Source organism: Lynx rufus, unplaced genomic scaffold (assembly GCF_022079265.1).
Source record: "Lynx rufus isolate CCGP_SWC_20201006 ecotype Redwood Valley unplaced genomic scaffold, mLynRuf1.p SCAF_16, whole genome shotgun sequence".
In the NCBI taxonomy this organism is placed as follows: Eukaryota; Metazoa; Chordata; class Mammalia; order Carnivora; family Felidae; genus Lynx; species Lynx rufus.
This window is the reverse complement of record NW_025814830.1, coordinates 28,294,192-28,315,543: the sequence shown is the minus strand read 5'-3', so window position 1 is coordinate 28,315,543 and position 21,352 is coordinate 28,294,192. Positions and strand designations below refer to the sequence as shown.

The following is a 21,352-nucleotide window of genomic DNA, read 5'->3' as shown; positions in this document are numbered from 1 at the left end:
GGGGGACAGGGACGGTCGGCGTGGATTGTTCTGTCTTCTCATTGTGCGGCCGATCTTTTCCCAGGGATTTATTTGTATTTCAGATATGATTTTGACTCTCGCAGACAGACGTGTGAAAAAATGTCAATGGAGGAGCATCGTGGGGGGGGGGGTATGTGTTTAACATTGTCTGACACAAACAGGGGAAAGGACACGGTGTCGTCTGCTTATAGGGTAGTTGTTGGGCTATCCGCGAATGTACCCCACCCACCGCCACAACCTTCCCATTTTTCCCATCCAGTGCCCTTTCCGCTCATTCCAAAATTGAGGCGACTGACGTCCCTCTGAAATCAAGGCGAAGTTGTCCTTCCCTAAGTTTCAGGCTGTGGCTCATTGGCGAAAATGCCTAGCCAGCCCTTTTTATGCTCCCCGAATTCTGTCTCGTTTTGTAGTAACTAACCTTGGTGGTTGTGAAAGTAGTTACCGTGTTTGTTCATAGAGAGATGTCTGCAAGGACATATATTAAATTTAACAGTAGTTACTCTTGGAGAGGCAAGTAGGGACAAGAGGTAAAGAGGGATTCCAGATTTTAACCCATGACTTGAAAGCTTTACAGTAATAATGCGTTCGTGTTAACATCGTTTAAAAAAGTAACAAAAATACTTTTCTTTCAATGGAAAATCAAGAACATGAGAGAAAGGGTGGCATATAAATCAAAGTCACATATAAGCTTAGCTTTCAAGAAAAATTGTTGATGACACTTTGCTGTATTTCTTCTCACCCTTTAATTCTGTATATTTCTCTACCCCCTCTTCCTCCCACTGCATCATATTGTGAGCGTTTCTTCATTTTATTAAATATTCTTTTAAAAACAGTGTATTCAAGGGGCGCCTGGGTGGCTCAGACGGTTAAGTGGCCGACTTTGGCTCAGGTCATGATCTCACAGTTTGTGGGTTCAAGCCCCACGTTGGGTTCTGTGCTGACAGCTCAGAACCCGGAGCCTGCTTCGGATTCTGTGTCTCCCTCTCTCTCTGCCCCTCCCCCGCTTGTGCTCTGTCTCTCTCTCAAAAATAAATAAACATTAAAGCAGAATAAACCAAAAAAATTTAAAAATTAAAAAATAAATAAACATTAAAAAATTAAAACAGTGTATTCAATACCTGTGAGGTATTCCATCAGATTATGTATACCTAATGCATTCAAACATTTAAAATTTTTTTTTAATGTTTTTATTTATTTTTGAGACACAGAGAGACAGAGCATGAACAGGGGAGCGGCAGAGAGAGAGGGAGACACAGAATCAGAAGCAGGCTCCGGGCTCTGAGCTGTCAGCACAGAGCCCGACGCGGGGCTTGAACTCACGGGCCATGAGATCATGACCTGAGCTGAAGTCGGACGCTTAACCGACTGAGCCGCCCCTGCATTCAAACATTTTAAAACCTGCTTATTGTTTTCAGTTGTGGCTATATTAGCTGAAATGCTGTAGTAAACAGCCATATATATAGATGTATATATACATCTATATATATATACTTATATATACATATATACATACACATAAGTGTATATATATGTATATGTATTATATATGTATATACATTTATATATTGGTGTGTATATCATATACGTATACACACACACACACACACACACACACACACACACATATATCGCAGCGGACACCTCAGGTCATTTTCTTAGGCTGGAGAAAATTCCTAGCAGTGCAGTTACTAGTTCAAAATAGAGAACATATTCAAGACTCTTTTGCCAGATTAAAACTCTAAGAAGAGTGCATCCGTTTATAATACCGCCAGCAGTATTTCAAAGTGTCTATCATAATTTTTCTATTTTGCTGACTCTTTGAATGACGAGAGAAATAGTAATTAATTGTCTTAATTTGTATTTTTAAAATTACTAGCGATGCCAAACCCATCATTACTTTGCCATTTGTTGGTTTCTTCTCTTGTGAATCAGCTGTTTGGATTCTAACTATTTGCTTGCGAAAACCAAGGTTTTCGCTTTGCTTACTGATTTGTAAACACTTTTTAGAGTTTAAGGGTATTAACCTTCTGTACGTGAGATATTCTGCTTAATTTGATGTCTACCTTTTGGTGTTTTTCTGCCTTTTTGAGATTTGTAAGATATCGTGATGTTTCCTCCATTGTTGTGCATTCAAACTTACCACTCTTGTCCATCATGGTATTTACATTTGCACTTAAGCTTAGAAAGGTCTTTTCCCCCCTAAAAACACATAACTACTTAATATTCTACTCAGATACTTAGCCTTTCAGTTTTTACACAATTTGGTATTGATTTAGAAGCTATTTTTATCTAGTGGAAGATATGAATCAAATTTTATTTTTCTAAAGAGCTAACTGGTTTTTCTAAAACTGCTGATTGCAATCGTTTTCTCAAGAATTTGAAATTCCAGAAAACTGACCTGTTCCATTGATTTCTTTGTGTATTCCTGGGTCAGTAACATATTGGCTTACTAATTACAGTTTTATGTTATGTTTTTCTATTCGTCAGTTTATTATTTATTATTCTTTTTCACATCTTCAGTAGTCTTGCCCATTTAATTAGCAGAAGAATTTTTAAATTTCCTTGTCATTTAATACTTACCAACAAACATTTAGTACTTAACCAATAATGATTTTTTTTATTGTGCAAATGAATAATTACTTTGATTACAATTGAACTAAACGTGTAATTGGGAGTATTGACAACTGTGCAGCATTAACTTTCCCATCCATGGACATGGTATGCCTTTTCATTTGTTTTTTTAAAAATGCTATATTCCTCAATAAGTTTATGGATTTTTTTTTTTTTTTACATAGGCCTCAAACGTTTTATGGTGCTGGTAGAGAATGAGAGAAATGAGTGGATTTGAGAGATTGATAAGATATATATAGACAGGCTTTGCTGAGAGATCAGGCATGGGAAATTAGAGAGAAAGACCGACTCTTAGATTCTGGATGCACAGAACTGAGCCTTAATGGCTAGGTAGAATGTGTTGGGCCTGCCAAGTGGATAGAGAGAGGCCCGAGTGAGTGTTATGTCAGCAAAGCCGGGTCATGGAAGTGTCCCAATTAAATCTATGGCAAATTGATTTTCGACAAGAGCGTCTATTTGTGTCTACACACACATACACAAAAGCCCAACGTGGGCTCGGACCCATGAGCAGCAAGATCACGACCTGAGCCAAAGTCAGACACTTAACCGACTGAGCCACCCAGGCGCCCCACGGATGTTGCTATTTTCAACAAAAGTGCAAGTCTGTGTGACGACGCTTGCTTTTGAAACTGAGGTGGATTTGATGTAGTTCCATTGAAATAGGATGGCCTTGAAATGGGGTGCTATAATATTCGGGCAGAGGGATAGATATTTGGGGTGCTATAATATTCGGGCAAAGGGATAATACTTCATGATTAGGTGACAACATGTTTCTTAAATCATGACACAGAGACAGTTTCCCAGGATGATCACTGAGTGGTCAAAGAAATCAAAGCAGGTGCCCTCGTGTTGCCTGACAGTTTGAGTAACTATTAGTAGCTGAGACCCCTCCCGCCCCAAATAACAATAACTTGGTCCATAATTTTCTCTCATAAAGTGAAGTCCTGAGGAGAGCAGCCCAGTGCTGACACAGCCATGGTGCTCCATTCCCAGGTTCCTCAACCCGTCCCTTTGGCCATCCCTAGCATACTGCATCCCATCTTCAAGTTTGCCTCAACATCACAAGATGGCACCTACTGCGCCAGCTATCACAACATTTTAGGAAAGAAGGAGAATGGGGGAGGGAGGGAGGCAAAATGGCCCCCAACAGATGAGTCAGCAAGTTTTTAAGAAGTTTCTCAGAAACCCTGCCCAAAACTGTCCACTTACTTCTTGTTTCTACAATTTCATTCCCTGAAAGGGAAACTGGGAAATAAAGTGTTTGATTGGCTGCCATGTGGCTTTTGGCTCAGACTTCCTATGGGAAGGAAGAAGAGATGGGATAATGAGTTGGTAACTAGCAGATGGTCTTACCAAATTTGCCTTCTTTGACGTTCCTCAGTTTCCACATTTACATTAATGATTCTTCCGCAGTTATACACTAGTCTGTTCCTTGCCTTGAGAATTGTCCCTTTCGGTGACTTTGTTTATTCATCTAACTAATGTTTTTTGTTGAGGACCTTCTCTGTGCCAGCACCTGGAGCTATGGCACTGAACAAAATAAAACAGAAAGTCCCACTCTCCCGGAGCTTCATTTTAGTAAGGGAAAGGATGATAGAGAAGAAAAAAAAATGACCAAAATAAATAGTGTGCCTCACCGTCACAAGTGCCAAGGCAAAACAAAGCAAGCAGGGCAGTGGCACATGAATGACCTGTTGGAGTGGCGGTTGTTGAAATTTTAGATGAAAGGGCCAGAGAAGACCGCGTTGAGAAGGTGCTTTGCGGAATACAGACATAAAGAAATAAGGGAGCTAGCTCCGGGGAGAGGGAGTTGCAAGTGCAAAGGTCCTGTGGTAGGCGGGTTTTGGTGCGTCTGAGGAACAGAAAGGAGGCCGATATGCTTAAAGCAGGGTGCAGGGGACACGAGAGGAGAGGAGTCAGAGTGAGACGCGGGAGCGGTGGTGCAGACCTTGGAGGCCATGGGCAGGATGACAACTTCCTTTTTTTCACCACCTCGTGTCCCTCGTTGGAATCTCTACAAACCGATAAAGGCTTAGCGTTATTTTATTTCACTATTTGTTTAATGAAATACCAGGTTTGTGGCTGATTGCCAGCATCGGGGAAGTATTCATTATACCCACACACGCACACACGTGCACACACCCCCCCCCCATGCATTTACACACATTTTCATTTTTCCTGTTTCAGAAAAGTAGCACTGCTACCCACCAGCTGGCTGTGCTGTGCACATTTTTACGTCCTCGGTTTTTTGGAGACGTGGGGCGATACAGCCTGATGTGGTTGACACGAACGGGTGAAATGCTTAAGAAATATATTAAATATGAAGGCAATCCTTGTACAAAGGGATTTCCACCAATGAGTCTAAGGCTGGCAACCAACCCAGAGGCAGATGGAGTTAGTTAGGAGCAGTTAGAGAAAGAATTCAACGTGCAAGCTGAAACACAAACCTGGATTAAACATCACCAATATGAAGGAATTTTCATTATGAAGTTTCTTCTCATTATTTCTCTCTCTCTCTCTCTCTCTCTCTGTCTGTCTGCCTCCAAATCCCAGCCCCAAACTGTGTGTCTCAGATGAATAAGGAGCAAGTGTAATTAACTGAATAGATCAGTAAAAGGAGAATTATGGGATACGGAAAGCCTTTAAATATGATTCATGGGGGGCGCCTGGGTGGCGCAGTCGGTTAAGCGTCCGACTTCAGCCAGGTCACGATCTCGCGGTCCGTGAGTTCGAGCCCCGCGTCGGGCTCTGGGCTGATGGCTCAGAGCCTGGAGCCTGTTTCCGATTCTGTGTCTCCCTCTCTCTCTGCCCCTCCCCCGTTCATGCTCTGTCTCTCTCTGTCCCAAAAATAAAATAAACGTTGAAAAAAAAATTTTTTAAAAAAATATGATTCATGGGTTTGGAGCAATGGCAAACACGTGATAGATGCTCGGAAGAGGCCACGGGGAGACGGTGCTGAGCGCCTAGTGGGAAATGGCTAAAGCAGGCACCCAGATCTCGACAGTTCGTATAATTATAAAGGACGAAATATTTTATAAAGATGGAACAAGACTTCACCAGCACCACACCTCATGCCCGCAAGGATTAAACAGAAACCAAGAATGCATGCGCGTTTTTGTCCCTGGGGAGCAGGACGGCTGTTTCTTCCCTCTGGCAGTCAGCACTGGAGGGGCGCCGTGGGGTTACCAGAGCAGGAGGTAGAAGGCAAGTGGTAAATCAAACTTGGGTAAATCAAAGTCCTTGGGTAAATCAAACTTGCATCGGAATTAAAAACTCTTCCCATTGGGAAAAAAAAAAAACTGTCGGTGAAAATTAAAAACTAGCCACAGACTGGGAGGAGATATTCGCAAAGTATGTGTTCGTCTCCACAATATATAAAGAACTCCTACGAATCAAGAACAACACTACGAACCAATTTTAAAATGGGCAAAACAAAACAAAGAGACAAAAGGGGCCGAAAGACTGGAGCTGGAACTTGGGAAGAGGAAATGTATGAACGGCCAACACGAATATGACAAGGTGCTCAATGTTATTCTTCATCAGGGAAATACAAAGTAAAACCACAATGGGATACCACTAACACTCAGCAGAATGGCTCAACTTAAGTGTCGGAGGGGCACCTGTGTGGCTCAGCTAGGCGTCCAACCCTTGACTTCGGCTAAGGTCGTGATCTCACGGATCCTGAGTTTGAGCCCCGCGCCGTGAGCCTGCTTGGGATTCTCTCTCTCCTTCTCTCTCTCTGCCCTTTCCCGCTCGCCTACGTTCTCTCTCTCTCTCTCTCTCAAAATAAATAAACTCTAAAAAATTGCAAAGACAGAAGTGTCTTTCCTCCAGTTCTTCCTTCCACTGTTGCAACGGCTTCCTTACTCCTTACTTGTTTGTCTGTTTTTCCTCGAGCTCCTCCCAGCCCATCTGCATCGCCCCCCAGATAAACCCCACGCCCCTAATTATATTCCCTACGGCCCTGTACAGCCTGCCTCTCCACGTAGGTATTCAGTTGGCCACTCACTCTCTTCAGCCGCAGGAAGGGCTTTGCTGCCTCCTGCCCCAGGGACTTAGCATGTGCTACTCCTTTATCCAATGAACTCCTGCTCAGGCTTCTGATCTTGACCCTGTATTCAGTCTGGGGAGCTGTCTCTTCTCTCCCAATCCTGGCCCTCATCTGGACTGATTTCGATCCTTCCGTTCTTGTCCTCGTGGCCCCATGGACCTCTCGTTCGCCGTGGATATCAAAGCTGTCGTTTTCTGTTTGCTTATTCGAGAATCCTCGACACGTACCAGGCCGTAGGCAGGGACGGCATCCGTTTTCCTGTCTCCGCGCCCAGTGCTTCCGGCAGCGCCTGGCTCCTAGCAGGTGCTCAGTAAACACGTGTGGAGGGCCGGGATGGCTTGGCATTGTGCTCAGACTCTGCCGTCAGACCGCCTGGCTCCAAATCCTGGGTCTGCCGCTTGTCAGCGTGTGACCTTCAGCCAGTCACTTGACCTCTCAGTGCCAGACGAGGACCAGAGTGAAGGAAGTCGCTAGGGTGTAGAATGTGGGGAGATACTCCAGGGCCTCCCCCTTGTCCTGGCCTTGTCTCGGGGCCTCAGTTTCCCTTATCTGGGATAACAGCTATGCTTGTGTCGTAGACTCCGCAAGATGAAGTGATTTCATGGATGCAAACATTTGGACCGATTCCGGGCGGGGAGTGAACGCTGTGGGAGCATGTATCGTCATCCTGTGTCAAGGAGCCCAAGGCCCAGTTCAAGTCCTTTCTGCCACTGCTTCCTCCCTCCCGACTCGGGCCCCCTCCTTGGAAACCGCCCCCCCCACCACCACCCCCACTGTCTGCACAATGGCAAGAGTAGGAGGCCGGAGGTTCTCATAACCATTCGACAAGAGCTCTTTGGGGACCTCTGACTCTGAACACCTCCCAGCTCCCAGCACAGAGGGTGCCCTTCCCCCAAAACTGGCTGAGCCAATATCTACCCATCCCTCTCGCTGAAAACCAGGGCCAAGAGACCCTGCGGATTGCGGGAGCGTGGGTAACGCCGACGCCCAGTTTAAGCTCCAGGAGTAGGAGGGAGGTAAAGAGTCAAGCAGCATTCATCCCTGGACTCAGGACCCCTCCCCCCTGCAATCTGTTGGTAAAATTAGGAGTCGGCAGCTCGCAGAAGAGCAGAGATGCTCCCAGAGGTAGACACCCCCAGAGGCAAAGATTTTTGCTGTTACGGTACCATGGGGAAGTTTGTCCATGGAGCGGCCAAGAAGTCCATCTAGATAGCTCACCTTTTTTTATTTTTTATTTGTGTGTGTGTGTGTGTGTGTGTGTGTGGTTTGAACTACCTAGGGAACACCGCCCACCCTCCTCCTTTGGGGGCTAAGGGGCCAATACGCCTCTCTTCTGCTTGTCCCCCCGGCCTCTGTCCCCTGCTCCCCGCCGTCCAGGCCTGCGCCCTGGGACCCCTGAAAGACCCCAGATCCCCGATCCCTCTGCCGGCCCCAGCTCTCCAGAAGCCAGTTAGTTACCCTCACGCTCAAATTCCCCGTCGTCCAGGCCCGGCCAGACTTCTCACAGACCCATGAGGCCGGTCATGAGGGAGCCGCCGGCCCCGGGGGAAGCAGATTTCCCAAGCCCCCGGGATGCGTGTTCAGACTCGTGCCTGAGAACAGCCCGTCATCTGCAGAACCCAAGAACAGTGCGCGTCTTTGTGCTGAGCAGGATGAATCCATCAGAAGACCCACCTCTGGAGCTGGTGGAGCCTCGTGCCCAAGCGCTGTTTATTTCGAACTTGGTGGGAAACTGGACACTCTCCAGTGTGAACCCACACGGCGTTTCTCCCGCGGCCGCCCCGCCTGCTCCTTTCTCTCCAACGGGAGAAACTGAGGACAAGAGCCGTCCCGGAGCCGTTCTCACTGAATACCCGACGGGAGCTGTAGTTGAAGGGCTTGCGATTCCGCAAGGAAACCCGGCGCCCCGGGGCAGCACGTGACGGCCTCACCCGCCTGGGCCGGGGCCCGGGGCTTGTTCTTGACCCCTTAATCCACCTCCTGCCGTCCGGCGTCTGCAAGGGGGAGAAAGGCAAGCGATCCATACTATGATCCAGAGACAGGGGAAGAGCCGCCTCCAGGGGCCGGAAATGGTACGTGGCCGAGGCGTCCGGGGCGATTATGATTTTATGCAACCCAGTACTTGCAAAGCCTGGAAGTAGAGGTGGAGGGTCTTAGCTTTCTCGCCAAAGGCCAGCCCGCTCTGAGGGATATCTTTGTTTCTTAACCGGGTCAGCCCCAGGACAACCAGTCTGAATCGTCCTCCTGGGTAACTGCCCTTCCCATAGTCTCAGCCAATGTGGTTTGGGTAGTGTGGACTCCACTCCCAGACTGTGTTTTGATTTGGCCAATCAGATAACCTCATGTCTCCGGCCAAGGTGATTGGTTCAGAGATACGCATGTTAACCGCATTTGGGCCAATGAGACTCAGGCCTGGGGATTTTGTTTAAGCTGCTTGGGGAAAGGAAGCTTTCTCTTTCTGTCAAAGTTAGAGCTATGAAGAATGAATCTGGGGTGGCTGGGGACCCGTCACATGGAGAAAATCTACCTGCAAGTGAAGCCAACGTGGACGGAAATGTTAATTAAGAGGTGATGAGACGCTGAATCTTCATGACATTGTTTGAGCCACTGGATCAAGCCAGGCCTGAAGGTGGAACTCTTCATGTTTTAACTGTGAGAACACGCTTAAAAATTATTAACTTGTTAAGCAGTTTGAGTTGTATTCCCTGTCACTCACAACTGAAAAAAACTTCTAACTGGGATGCCCTAAACTCCAGGAACGTATATATTCGGAGGGCTCTGGATCTGCTCTCGGCATCGTGAAGCTCACCTCCCGCACCCGTGGGCTTCCCCTCACCCTGCTGGGTCTCTACTCCATGTAGCAGTGATGCCGTATGCTTCCTCACTAGGTCCAGGGCCTCGTCCTCTCCGGATTCAGCACGTAGGGCACTGCTTGGCACCGAGGAGATGCTTGATGTGTGACTTTAGGGGAAGCCCTTCACTTCTTGGGCCTTTGCCTCCTGGCCTGTAAAATGGGCCTCCAGTGGAGCTGTTTACTAAGGCTCTGTATTCCACAGCAGGGGTGACGCCTGGGCAGCCTATGGCAGCTGGAGGAGACACCCCCCCACCCCCACCCCCACCCCGCGTCACCAACCAAGCCAGAGTGCCTTCCATTTGCGCGGCTTGGGCGGAGCTAAAACTTGCACTCTGATATCCTGACCCTCCTCCCGTACTATGGCCCCTTCCAGCGTTTTCCATGAGGAAAGCAGGCCTGCCTCCGCCCCCGCTTCATCGAATTCCTTCTGGCAAGAACACTACCCCTTGACCGCTTCTACTGCGCGTGTCCGTGAGTTTGTGTTAGTTCTGCAACGATGGGAAGGGGGGCTGGGCAGAGGGACTCCCTCTGGTTTGCTGCGTGTCACCGAGATGCCCTGGCTCTCACAGCCGCAGCGCAGCCCGGAACTCGTGTGCCGTCCGTGCGCGTCTGGAGCAAAATGAGTGTCTGAGTCCCCTGTTCGGGTTATGATCAAAATCACAGCAAAGAACTGCTCTGCTGTTTTGCTGTCTGTGCACACCCCCCCCCCCGCCCCGCGTCTCCGCTCTGAGCTATCAGCTTTCTTATTACCCCCTAATGCCATCTCGCCGGCACCCCGGGTTCAAAATGGCACCAGGCAATGAGCTTTAAGGTTGTGTCTCTGCTGTTGTAGGAGATGTAACGCTTGTCAAATAACACACGCGCCCCGTGCGCATCTCCCGCTGACTTCAGCCTGAAAGGACAGGTCAAGGGACGAGCGCTCTTTGCGGGGAGATATTTCGTCTGCTAAATGGTTTTCAGTGAAACAATCACAGTTGCCGCGTGCGGCTCCACGGGGCGGGCAGAGACGAAGCCGGGAGGCGCTGGGGCTTGTGTTCAATCTGGCTTGGGTTACAGCTACTTGAAGGCAAACGTGAGGCTCCAGAAATGACGGTGAGGCTCCCGGGTTTCAAAGGGGAAGGGGAAGGGGGGCTGGGCGGCAGGCAGAGCCCGGCCACACCGAGCTCAGCACCAGGGGACGTCGGTCCTTTCGATGTGTTTAGTCCATCACCTGCCCCGGCTCCTAGTCACCCAGGTGTGGTGGGTATCATCGTCCCGATCAAGGAAGTGCCACGAAGGCAGAGAAGTTTGGTCTGGCTGTTTACCGTTGTTTCCCCAGCGTCTAGAGAGTGCCTGGCACACGGCAGGTGCCCACCCATCTCCGGTGGATGAAAGAGTCACTCAGTTGACGGGCACAAGTCTGCTTTAGGTGCCTACGGTTTGGGGAAGGGAAACCAGAACGCCGAAGCGTAGGAACCCTTTGCGGCCACAGCGTTGGTTTCACGTGTAGATTTCAAGACTTGAAACTCTTGTCCCCGTTGATCTGTGACGCGTCCACGGGCCGAAAGAACACGACCACAACGGCCTGCGAGCCACATTCCGTGCTCTGGTGGCCCCTGGGCTCGGTCCCCGCAGCTCACACGCGTGTATGGATTGAGCCTGCATTACCATGAAAATGTAATGAAATCAGTTGGCAATATCGAGCGTCTGGGAGATTTTCACACGCTGCGTTTCCGGGTGTCCCTCAACAATGGAAGGCACCACCGGACTGTGACCTCCAATTTGTCCTCGACCTTACCTGGGTCACCTCACTTGCTCTCGTAACCTATCTGCCCCTGAAGACTTTTGAGTTCACATCACGGAGACCTACGGTGTCCTACAGAGAGAATTTTGTATGAACTTTGAGGGGGAGACGGTCCAGGAAAACGTATCCTTAAGAACCACGATCGTTTGTAAAGAGGCAAACCTTTCTGGGGGGATTAGGAAAACAGCAACATGATATTAGGTACAGAGGACATTAAAATTTCAAATCAACACGAGCAAGTTTGAAAACTTCAATAGGGATCTATGGCGTAGAAGTTGAGGGCAAATCTTTCTTGGGGCACCTTGAGGTCACAGCCATTGTCATCTTCCAGAGCAGTTTTTAAAGGCAAAGAAGCTCTTTTTTCCCCCCCCCAGAAACCAATGCCTTCTGAAACTTTGACTTGAACGTATTCTTAAAATACGTTTAGGGGCACCCGGGTGGCTCAGTCGGTTAACTGTCCGACTTCGGCTCAGGTCACGACCTCGCGGTTCGTGAGTTCGAGCCCCGCGTCGGGCTCTGGGCTGACAGCTGGGAGCCTGGAGCCTGCTTCGAATTCTGTGTCTCCCTCTCTCCCTGCCCTTACCCTGCTGACCCTCTGTCTCTCAAAACTAAATCAACGTTAAAAAAATGTTTAATGCCACTTTGCTTCTTTTTGGATGAGAATTTGGCCTGGCAGGTTGTGGTTTTGTCTGCCAAATGCTTTTTCCTGCCCTTGGGACTGTACCCCCCTGGGTCAGTGACCGGAGACAACACTGGGGTTTCCTGTCCGATCGCAGAGATCAGATGGAAGGCGGTGCAGGAATTTGGTGAAGGCTTGAGGTGGGAGTGGTCCCGATTCTGGAGGAGCTTCAGGGGAGCCAGGAAGCTGGGTCCTGAGTCGCCAGGACGACACGGGAGCGCCCTAGCTGGGAGGCGCACCGGGAACACGAGCGAGGAGGTCGGCATTGGTACCGCATCTGGCAGGTTTCCCGGTTAAGGGCCCAACCTCTGGAGACGGGGTGCATTCGGACTACATTGTTTCTTGCTGTGCTGCCTTGGGAAAGTTCCTTGACTTTGCTGAGCAGCAACTTCCCTATGGTAAAGATGTTTCCTACCCCGGAGATACTGCCCCTGGTCCCTTATTTCTTTAGGTCCCTCAGGGATCCTTAGCAGCTGGGGCCCTCTCCCTGGGGTCTTTCTCGGGCTGAGACACCCACGGGGCTCACACTCAAGGACTTCCGTGCCGGGGAGTTGACCCTCTTTGGAAGCGAGCCCTGTTAATGACTGATTGGAGTGAAGGATAAGTACCTCCACTCCCTCGCCCGTCAGATGGGATAACTCTGAGACCCACCGCATTCGACACTGACTCCCAGTGCTCTCCAGCAGGCTCAAGCCCCAGTTTGACTGGTTCGTTAACGTACCTTTAATGGGCTCCCTCCCTGTCCCCGTCCCGCCCGTCAGTTCCACCATCCTGTTCCCTGGGACCACTTCTCTGAATGCATCCACCTGTCATTTGGGGAAACTGGGGCTTCCAGACTCTCCGGCAGGTGACCCTGGCCAGGCAGTGCCGAAGGGAATGGCCTCGGGGGCTGAAGGGCCTCTTTGGAGCCACAATATAGGTTTCACGATCAACCTAAGCTTTCAGAGAATTCCTTCGTAATTTTGGCGAGGGAGGGTGGGGGAGGGAGACTCTTTCCTGCATTCATTTGCATTTAGATTTGAAGTTGAAATTAAGGCTTTTAGAAACTTTTAATTTCTATTTAATTATAAGAATTTCACTGCAGGGTATCTATCTGATTTCAAAGAATAATTAAAATTAAGTATAGCCGCAGTGATTTGCCACAGCGTACGTCTGTCCTTCAGAACGTCAGGCAACAGCAAATTATTTGTGGCTGGAGGTGTTCTATATGTAAATTCCCACAAGAATAGAATTTGGTGATAGAGAAATTCAGACGGTGAACATCACACTGAAGGTTTGAACATCAGTGCCTAATAAACGCCTCAGTTGTTACCATTACTTCTCTTAATATCCTCAATTAAATGATTTAAAATAGAACAATAGATAAGCAAGATCAATTAATTTTATAAGATGATCAAAGGAATGTGGTTCAGCATTGTAAAAGCTGTAAATGTGATAATGGTTTTATCAGACAGGAAAAATAACTCGAAGTGGCTCAAACCTTATTCGTTTATGCTCGGAGGGGTTTTATTTGTGATTAATCACGTTGTCTTTTGTAATAAGGAGAGTTTTAGGATCTTGCCCGTTAATTTTAGAAAAAAATAATCCAGGCGTTAAAATAGATGTTATTCTGGGATGGTTGTACGTCAACCATAATAAGTGATAACAAGCATCAGAGTATCTTGATCCTGTAACCTGTTGGAAGGAGGCTGTAGGAGGGGCTGGGGAGCTGCCCGTGGCAATAACATTGATCCTCCCGAGTACCCGAAGAGAGGCCCTAACTCAGCTTCTGTGTCTGAGGTCTAGGCTGGAGGCCAAATGCAAGCTATAGCATCAGTGGTTCTCTGCTCCTATGAAGGATGTGCCATCGGGAATTTCAGAATGGCAGGGTGAAGGGAAGAATCATTTTTGAAAGGCTACATTTATCTGCAGTGTGTATTGGGGTTAAGAATGATTCAATTATTTATACTCCTCTGCTTTTCAAAAAGAAATTAGGTATCTTTCCCCCCAAAAAGGACAGAAACGGTAAAAGAACAGAAAAAGAACAATGCTGGGTAATAATGGGGTGATGGGTAACGATTATGGTGATTCAATCGAACTAGGGGAAAACGTGTGCAAGGAAAAACAGATTTGGGTTTAGAGCTTCCTGGCAATCAAAGCAAAAAGGGAAGCATGATGAGTTATTCCTTCTTACTATCCTATTTAAAATGAAAAAAAAAGGATAACTTTCGATTTCTAAAAGGATTTTTTTTTGGAAAAGTAAGAAGCACAGATTTTTTTTCTATTTTTTTTCTTTTAACATTTATTTATTTTTGAGACAGAGAGAGACACAGCATGAACGGGGGAGGGGCAGAGAGAGAGGGAGACACAGAATCTGAAACAGGCTCCAGGCTCTGAGTGGTCAGCACAGAGCCCGACGCGGGGCTCGAACTCACGGACCGCGAGATGACCTGAGCTGAAGTTGGCCGCTCAACCGACTGAGCCACCCAGGCGCCCCCACAGATTTTTTTTTTCAAGGCAAGGTAATAGAATAGGAAACACAAAAAAATGGTGACTCTGTAAGTTACCATGTTATTTGAACCGAAAGGTTGCTTTTTTTTTTTTTTAAAGTTTATTTGTTTTGAGGGGCGCCTGGGTGGCGCAGTCGGTTAAGCGGCCGACTTGGGCTCAGGTCATGATCTCGCGGTCCGTGAGTTCGAGCCCCGCGTCGGGCTCTGTGCTGACCGCTCAGAGCCTGGAGCCTGTTTCAGATTCTGTGTCTCCCTCTCTCTCTGACCCTCCCCCATTCATGCTCTGTCTCTCTCTGTCTCAAAAATAAATAAATGTTAAAAAAAAATTTATTGATTTGCTTTGAAAGAGACAGAGAGCACGAGTAGAAGAGGGACACAGAGAATCCCAAGCAGGCTCTGCACTGTCAGAGCAGAGCCCGACACAGGGCTCGAACATACGACCTGTGAGATCACGACCCGAGCCGAAATCAAGAGTTGGACACTTAACCAACTGAGTCACCCAGCGACCCCCAGAAGGCTTCTTTCTAACAGGAGCAAGTTAGCAAGTTGTGAGAAAGCATCTCCGTCATCACCCTCCATCACATGTCGGTTTCAAAGGCCAGAAATACCACCCCAAATCTAGCTTTTCATAGACAATGCAAGTTGGCGTTGTAGCTAATGACCCATAAGCACGCTCTTGGCAGAATGGTTTGAGCGATCAAATAGTAGCTTCACAAGTTCTAAGGAGCAGCTGAGTGGTTCTGATGAGACAGAGTGACACATGGTGGCAGGCAGGGGATGGCGCTGTGACCAACAAGTGGCTTTCTGGCAGGTGGCTCGTTGCGTGAGCCATGGTTGGATTTAGCCACCACGAAGAGGCTACATGGGTTATTGCCTGCCTTGCATTAGCACAGCTATTTGGGGCTTACCGGGAGTACCTTGGCATGCTTTCTGATTAACCGGGCCACGGTGCCCTTCTCCTCCACTGAAATTCTCAAGGCTAATCTCCTATGGCTCTCAGGTCTAAGGGCACAGAGGTGCAGCACACTGCCATGGACTGACTCCCACTGGAAAATGAGCAGGGGAGCACGCTTTTGGACTCGGATGTTATCTGAGAGTCCTGGAGGGCAGACGGGCCAAGGAATTTTTCAGGCCGGTGGTGATCCCTTCCCCAAGTCTCACGGCACTTCAAATACGGTTTCTGTGGGAACCTGTCTTTTTTTTTTTTTTTTTTTTTTTTTTAACCTTACGTTCCATTATTTCAGGGTAGGATCCAAAGAGCTTGGGTCTGGGAGACAGATTTAGGTCCAAATCCCGTCTTGCCACTTAGCGGTAATGAGAACCTCAGTAGATTATCCAACTTTGTTGGGTCTGTTTTCTTATCTGAAAAAAGAAATCTCCAGGGGCACCTGGGGGGCGGGGGGGCTCAGTCGATCAAGCGTCAGACTTCAGCTCAGGCCATGATCTTGCAGTTCATGAGTTTGAGCCCTGTGTCGGGCTCTGGGCTGACAGCTCAGAGCCCGGAGCCTGCTTTGGATTCTGTGTCTCCCTCTCTCTCCGCTCCTCCCCCATGTCTCCTCTCTCTCTCTCTCTCAGAAATAAATAAAAACATTGACAAAACAAATCTCTGTGAGCTAGTAAATATAAAGAATCAAGATCTGTCATTGTGCAGAGACAATTCTCTGGTTACAGTGCCCTTTATAAATACGCAATAGACCCTGTTCTAGGTGCTGAGCATACAGAGAACAAAATGTAATCCCTTGAAGAGTTCCAACGCTACTGGGAAACACAAAGACACTGTGATGTGCGCCCTGATGGACGCCTTTGTGGGCAGCGCCACGAGAGGAGGGGGTCTAGCTTGGTGGATGTGCCCACCAAAAGATGGTGTTGATCTAAAGGCCGTGGCTGACATCAGAAGAGCCAGGCCCCAGCTCAAGCCACCAAGGGTATGACCCATAGCCAAAGGTATTCACTCATATTTTCGCGGCTTCCTCTGTAAAAGGAGAAAAGCTGAACTGAAAGCCTTTCGTGTTCCCTGCAGATTATTAGCAATATGGAGGCTGGCCAGCACGGCGGACAGCGAGAGCAGTACAGAGCCCAAGCAGACTTGCTCAGTAGAATGTTTGCTCAGTCTCCCCAGAGTTCAAGCTAGAAGTCTTCTATGAAAGCCAAGGCTCTTCCATCAGCTCATCCCTGGGACCCAAAAAATACAAAAAGGAGAACGCGTACAGAAGGTCGTCCTGTTAAGCGGTCGTTGACTTTGCATTACGATCGTGTTTACAAGGTAACTGGAAGGCCATGAGTGTGAAGGATCCATCCAGCCCAGTGACCGTGATTTAGCTCAGGGGAGGCAAGACGTGGAGGTGCCCCGGGCTGCCTCAATGGCCCAAGCGCACTGAGTCAGGGTCACTCAGCCAGCCTGCTGTGCTGATGCTTAAGCACTGAACTTCATCAGCAGTGTAATTCCATTTATGCTATTACATAATTAAATTGAGACTTGAGTTGTGCTTTTTAAAAGATTATGTGACCATATGTAGCTTGAACAAGGGCCAACTTTGAAAAAAAAAAAAAGGTCTTTTCACAATTTCTTTCTATTGGGTTAGGACTTGGTTATTTCTTATTTCCTTTTTTTTCCCCCCTCATAAATTTGAATGGAACTCAGTCGGTACTTAATAAATTGATATGATTACAGTTTAAAGTATTCTTATTTTAGACTGTGCTTTCAATATGTTTTAAAACAAAAATAAAACCCCGTGGAACCGGATCATGTATCAGGCATGGAATATCAGTGCTCCCACACTCTGAGAGAACAATACGAACTAACATTTCAAATGGCTTTTCATCAAATCAGGTTTTAAACAGAAAGTTTAGAGTCGATACTGAGTAATTGAATTAGCAAAGGGTACGCTTAATTCTTAAAGGAAGTCAGGGTAAGGAAAACAAAATGTTATGCCTAGCATAAAGTCACCATTTTTTATTTTTAAAAAATTTTTGCTAATATTTATTTTTGAGAGATAGAGACAGAGCGCGAGCAGGGGAGGGGCAGTGAGAGGGAGACACAGAATCTGAAGCAGGCTCCAGGCTCTGAGCCATCAGCACAGAGCCCGACGCAGGGCTCGAACCCATGAGTGGTGAGATCATGACCTGAGCTGAAGTCGGACGCTCAACCCACTGAGCCATCCGGGCACCCCAAAACCACCACATTTTAAAGAAATTATTTAACATTTGAGGGAATGCGTCTTTTATAGTCAGTAATATTCGGGAACTCGACTCAGACATATACATTAAACCAGCAGAGGATTTTAAATTTTATAGACAAACAACAACAAAAAACACTAACAGTGTTCAATGAAATCCAGCCATTATTTTAAAGTACAGTCATATGTGGGAAAACTAATAGGAAAAATAAGTTCTTGAAGCCTAAGGAGAATATGGCCAGTTTTGTTTTTGTTTTTTAATCAGCATAAACTCTTCCTTGTAAAATCTGGACTAGTCTATGCATATGCAAGAGCTCTTTAGTAAGATGCATTAGAAAACCAAAGTGCCATTAGGTAATGAAACTGACCAGAGGTATTTCCTCGTGCTTCAATTAATACCCTGGTGGTTACACTATACTGACCAAATCCAACTGGAGTCAAGTTCAGATGTGAATTGTACTTAAGGACCTCAGAGTCACATCTTAGTGGATTGGTTTTGAAACACAAAAGCACTAAATTAAAATAATTGTTTTGTCTGAAAGGTTTTTTTTTTTTTTCACCGATAACCCAAATAGGTACTCCCTCAAACTCAAACATTATCACAGAGCACGGCACGGCATCAGCGCCTTCCGTCGTCACCCCACGTCTGACGCATAATTGGTACTCAGTGAATATACTGTGTTCAGAAAATCAATAGGATCTCATCCAAAACACTGAGCTCTTTCCTTTGAGATCTCAAAGTCTGCAGGCTTGCCTAGACTTGAGTTTGTGGTGCTAAAATCAATGTGGGTTCTAACTTAAAAACCTTGAAGGGCGGCACACGATAATACTTTCCGTTTTGAGAAATTCTAAGTCACTTACATATTCAGTTATTTGATTCTCACCACATCCTTATCTCAATTTCTTTTTTTTTTAAATCTTTAATGTTGATTTGTTTTTGAAAATCAGAGAGAGACAGAGCATGATTGGGGGAGGGGCAGACAGAGAGGGAGACCCAGAATCCGAAGCAGGCTCCAGGCTCCAAGCCATCAGCACAGAGCCCGACGTGGGGTTCGAACCCACGAACCTTGAGATCATGACCTGAGCCCAAGTCAGACGCTCAACCGACTGAGCCACCCGGGCGCCCCTCTCAATTTCATGTAATGAGATGAACTGATTTCCTGAAGCTTGAGAATCCAGTAGGTCGTGACCCCGGCCCGAGATCCGGGAACCATTCTCTCAGTCCACAGTCGGCGCCTACAGACTATGGCCCGGGGGCCGAGTTCACCTGTTTTTATAAAGAAAGATTTATTGGAACACAATCCCAGCCCACATATTCATTTGCATGTTGTCTATGGCTGTGTCCATGCTACAGTCACAGGAATGAGCAGTTGTAACAGAGACCAGATAGCTTTAAAGCCTAAAGTTCTGTCTGACCCTTTAAGAAAAAGGTTGCTAACCTCTGTTCTACACCACTGGCTTAGGAATAAAGAAGAGTCCAAGTGACAGCTCAGATAAAGTTCATGTCCACAAAACTTTCCATCAAAGTCCACCGGAATCCACCATCGGAAATAACGGTGTCGGAAGTGAGACCACCTCAAACTAAAAAAGCTTTTGCACAACAAAGCAAAAAGTCAACTTCGTGAATGGGAGAAGGTATTTACAAACAATATATCCAATAAGGGGTTACTATCCAAAATATATTTTAAAAAAGCTCATACAACTCAACACCAAGAAAAAGCCCAAACGATCCGATGAAAACATGAGCAGAGGATCTGAATAGACATTTTTCCAAAGAAGACATCCAGATGGCCAACAGACACATGAAGAGATGCTCAACGTCACTCATCGTCGGGGAAATGCAAATCAAAACCATAATGAGATATCACCTCAAATGTGTCCAGAAAGGCAAGTATCACAAGGACAAGAAGTAACAAGTATCGGGGAGGATGTACATAAAAGGGAACCCTGGTGGGAATGTAAACAGGTGCAGCCACTCTGGAAAAGAATAGGAAGTCCCTCAAAAAAGTGAAAAATAGAATTACTATATAATCCAGCAATCCCACTTCTGGGTCTTTAGCTGAAGAAAACAACAACACTAGGGACGCCTGGGTGGCTCAGTCGGTCAAGGGTCTGACTCTTGATTTCAGTGAAGGTCATGATCTCATGGTTCATGAGCTCAAGCCCTGCATCAGGCTCTGTGCTGACAGTGTGGACCCTGCTTGGGATTCTCTCTCTCCTTCTATCTCTACCCCTCCCCTGTTTGTCCTCTCTCTCTCTCCAAATACATACACTTAAAAAGAAAACAAAAACACTAATTCAAAAAGATGTATGTGCCCCTATGTTCATTGCAGATTATTTACAAAAGGCGAGATATGGAAACACCCTAAGCGTCCGTCGACAGATGAATGGACGAAGAAGGAGGGGTGTGTGTATACAGCAGAATATTACTGAGCCATAAAAAAGAGTGAGCTCTTGCCATTTGGGTCAACATGGACGAACCTAAAGGGATTATGCTAAGAAAAGTAAGTCAGACAGAGAAACACAAATACTATATGATTTCACTTACACGTGGAGCCTAAAACGAAACCAAACAAATGAGCGAACAAAATAGAAACAGACTCCTAAATACAGGGGACCCACTAGTGGTTGCCAGAGACGAGGGAGGTCCGGCAGTGGGCAAAATAGGCAAAAGGGACCAAGAGATCCAAACTTGCAGTTATAAAATAACTGTGGGCTCTACAGCGTGGAGTGTAGGGCCCATAATATCGTAATAACATTTTATGGTGACAGATGGTAACTCCACTTACGGTGAGTATTTCATAACGTAGATAGATATCTAATCACGATGCAGTACACCTAAAACCCATGGAATATCGTATGTCAACTATATTTCAATTAAAAAAAAAACAAGGAAAAAGAAATCATATCTGCCAACCAATTCAAGGCAGTGTGGGATGGTGGACAGAGCATAAGGCTTCGAGGCCACTCCGGGTCTAATATTAACTTGTGTCTTTTCTCTGAGTCCTGATTTTCCATCTGTAAAGCTGGGCTATTTATACCTCCCTTGCTGGGTTGTTTTAGGCGATTAAATAAGATAAATTATGTTGAAGTCTTAATGCAATGCCTGGCACATAGTAGAAGATCAATAAATAGTAATGAAAATAACAGGAATTTATCATTGTATATCTTTTTTGTCTATATCTATCTGCATTCGTGTATTTGTTATCAAGTGGGGGAAGTCAGGGCCACTAAGCCGCTGTTGTTCCAGAGTGTTGGTGGGAACTGGGAACGTCTAGAGGAGGCGTCAACCACATCAGAAAGTTCTTCTTTCCAATGGATTCTGCAGGGGATTCGTGGCCTGGCCTTCTGGTCTTTGCCCTGGGGAGGCATCTTCTAGAAGATTGTGTCTTTAGCCAAGGTTGAGCAAAACAGAATCCATTCCACGCCCCCTTCGCCCCCCTTGATGTGGCTACCTCGTGTGAACATACCTCATCTCCACATGCTTGTGCTGAAGCCTACCCTGAAATAATGTGATTTCTCACCAGAGTGTTCTCAGGGGCAACAGGCGGCATTTGAGAGGCTTGAATTCCTGCCATCCCTGGGCTTTGGGGGAAGATGATGCTGTGGAAGCTTGGGGTTGCTCTCCTTGGCCGCCTCACCTGCCTGAGCACCACCATCTATCAGCC

The 21,352-nt window shown here is 46.9% G+C and overlaps 1 non-coding gene across 1 annotated transcript; it reads right to left on the bottom strand.

Moving 5' to 3' along the window:
- Window positions 1-18,721: 18,721 nt before the first annotated feature.
- Window positions 18,722-18,806, bottom strand: TRNAP-UGG (transfer RNA proline (anticodon UGG)). The gene has a single exon. It is a non-coding gene; the product is annotated as a tRNA-Pro (tRNA).
- Between the last annotated feature and the right edge of the window lie 2,546 nt (window positions 18,807-21,352).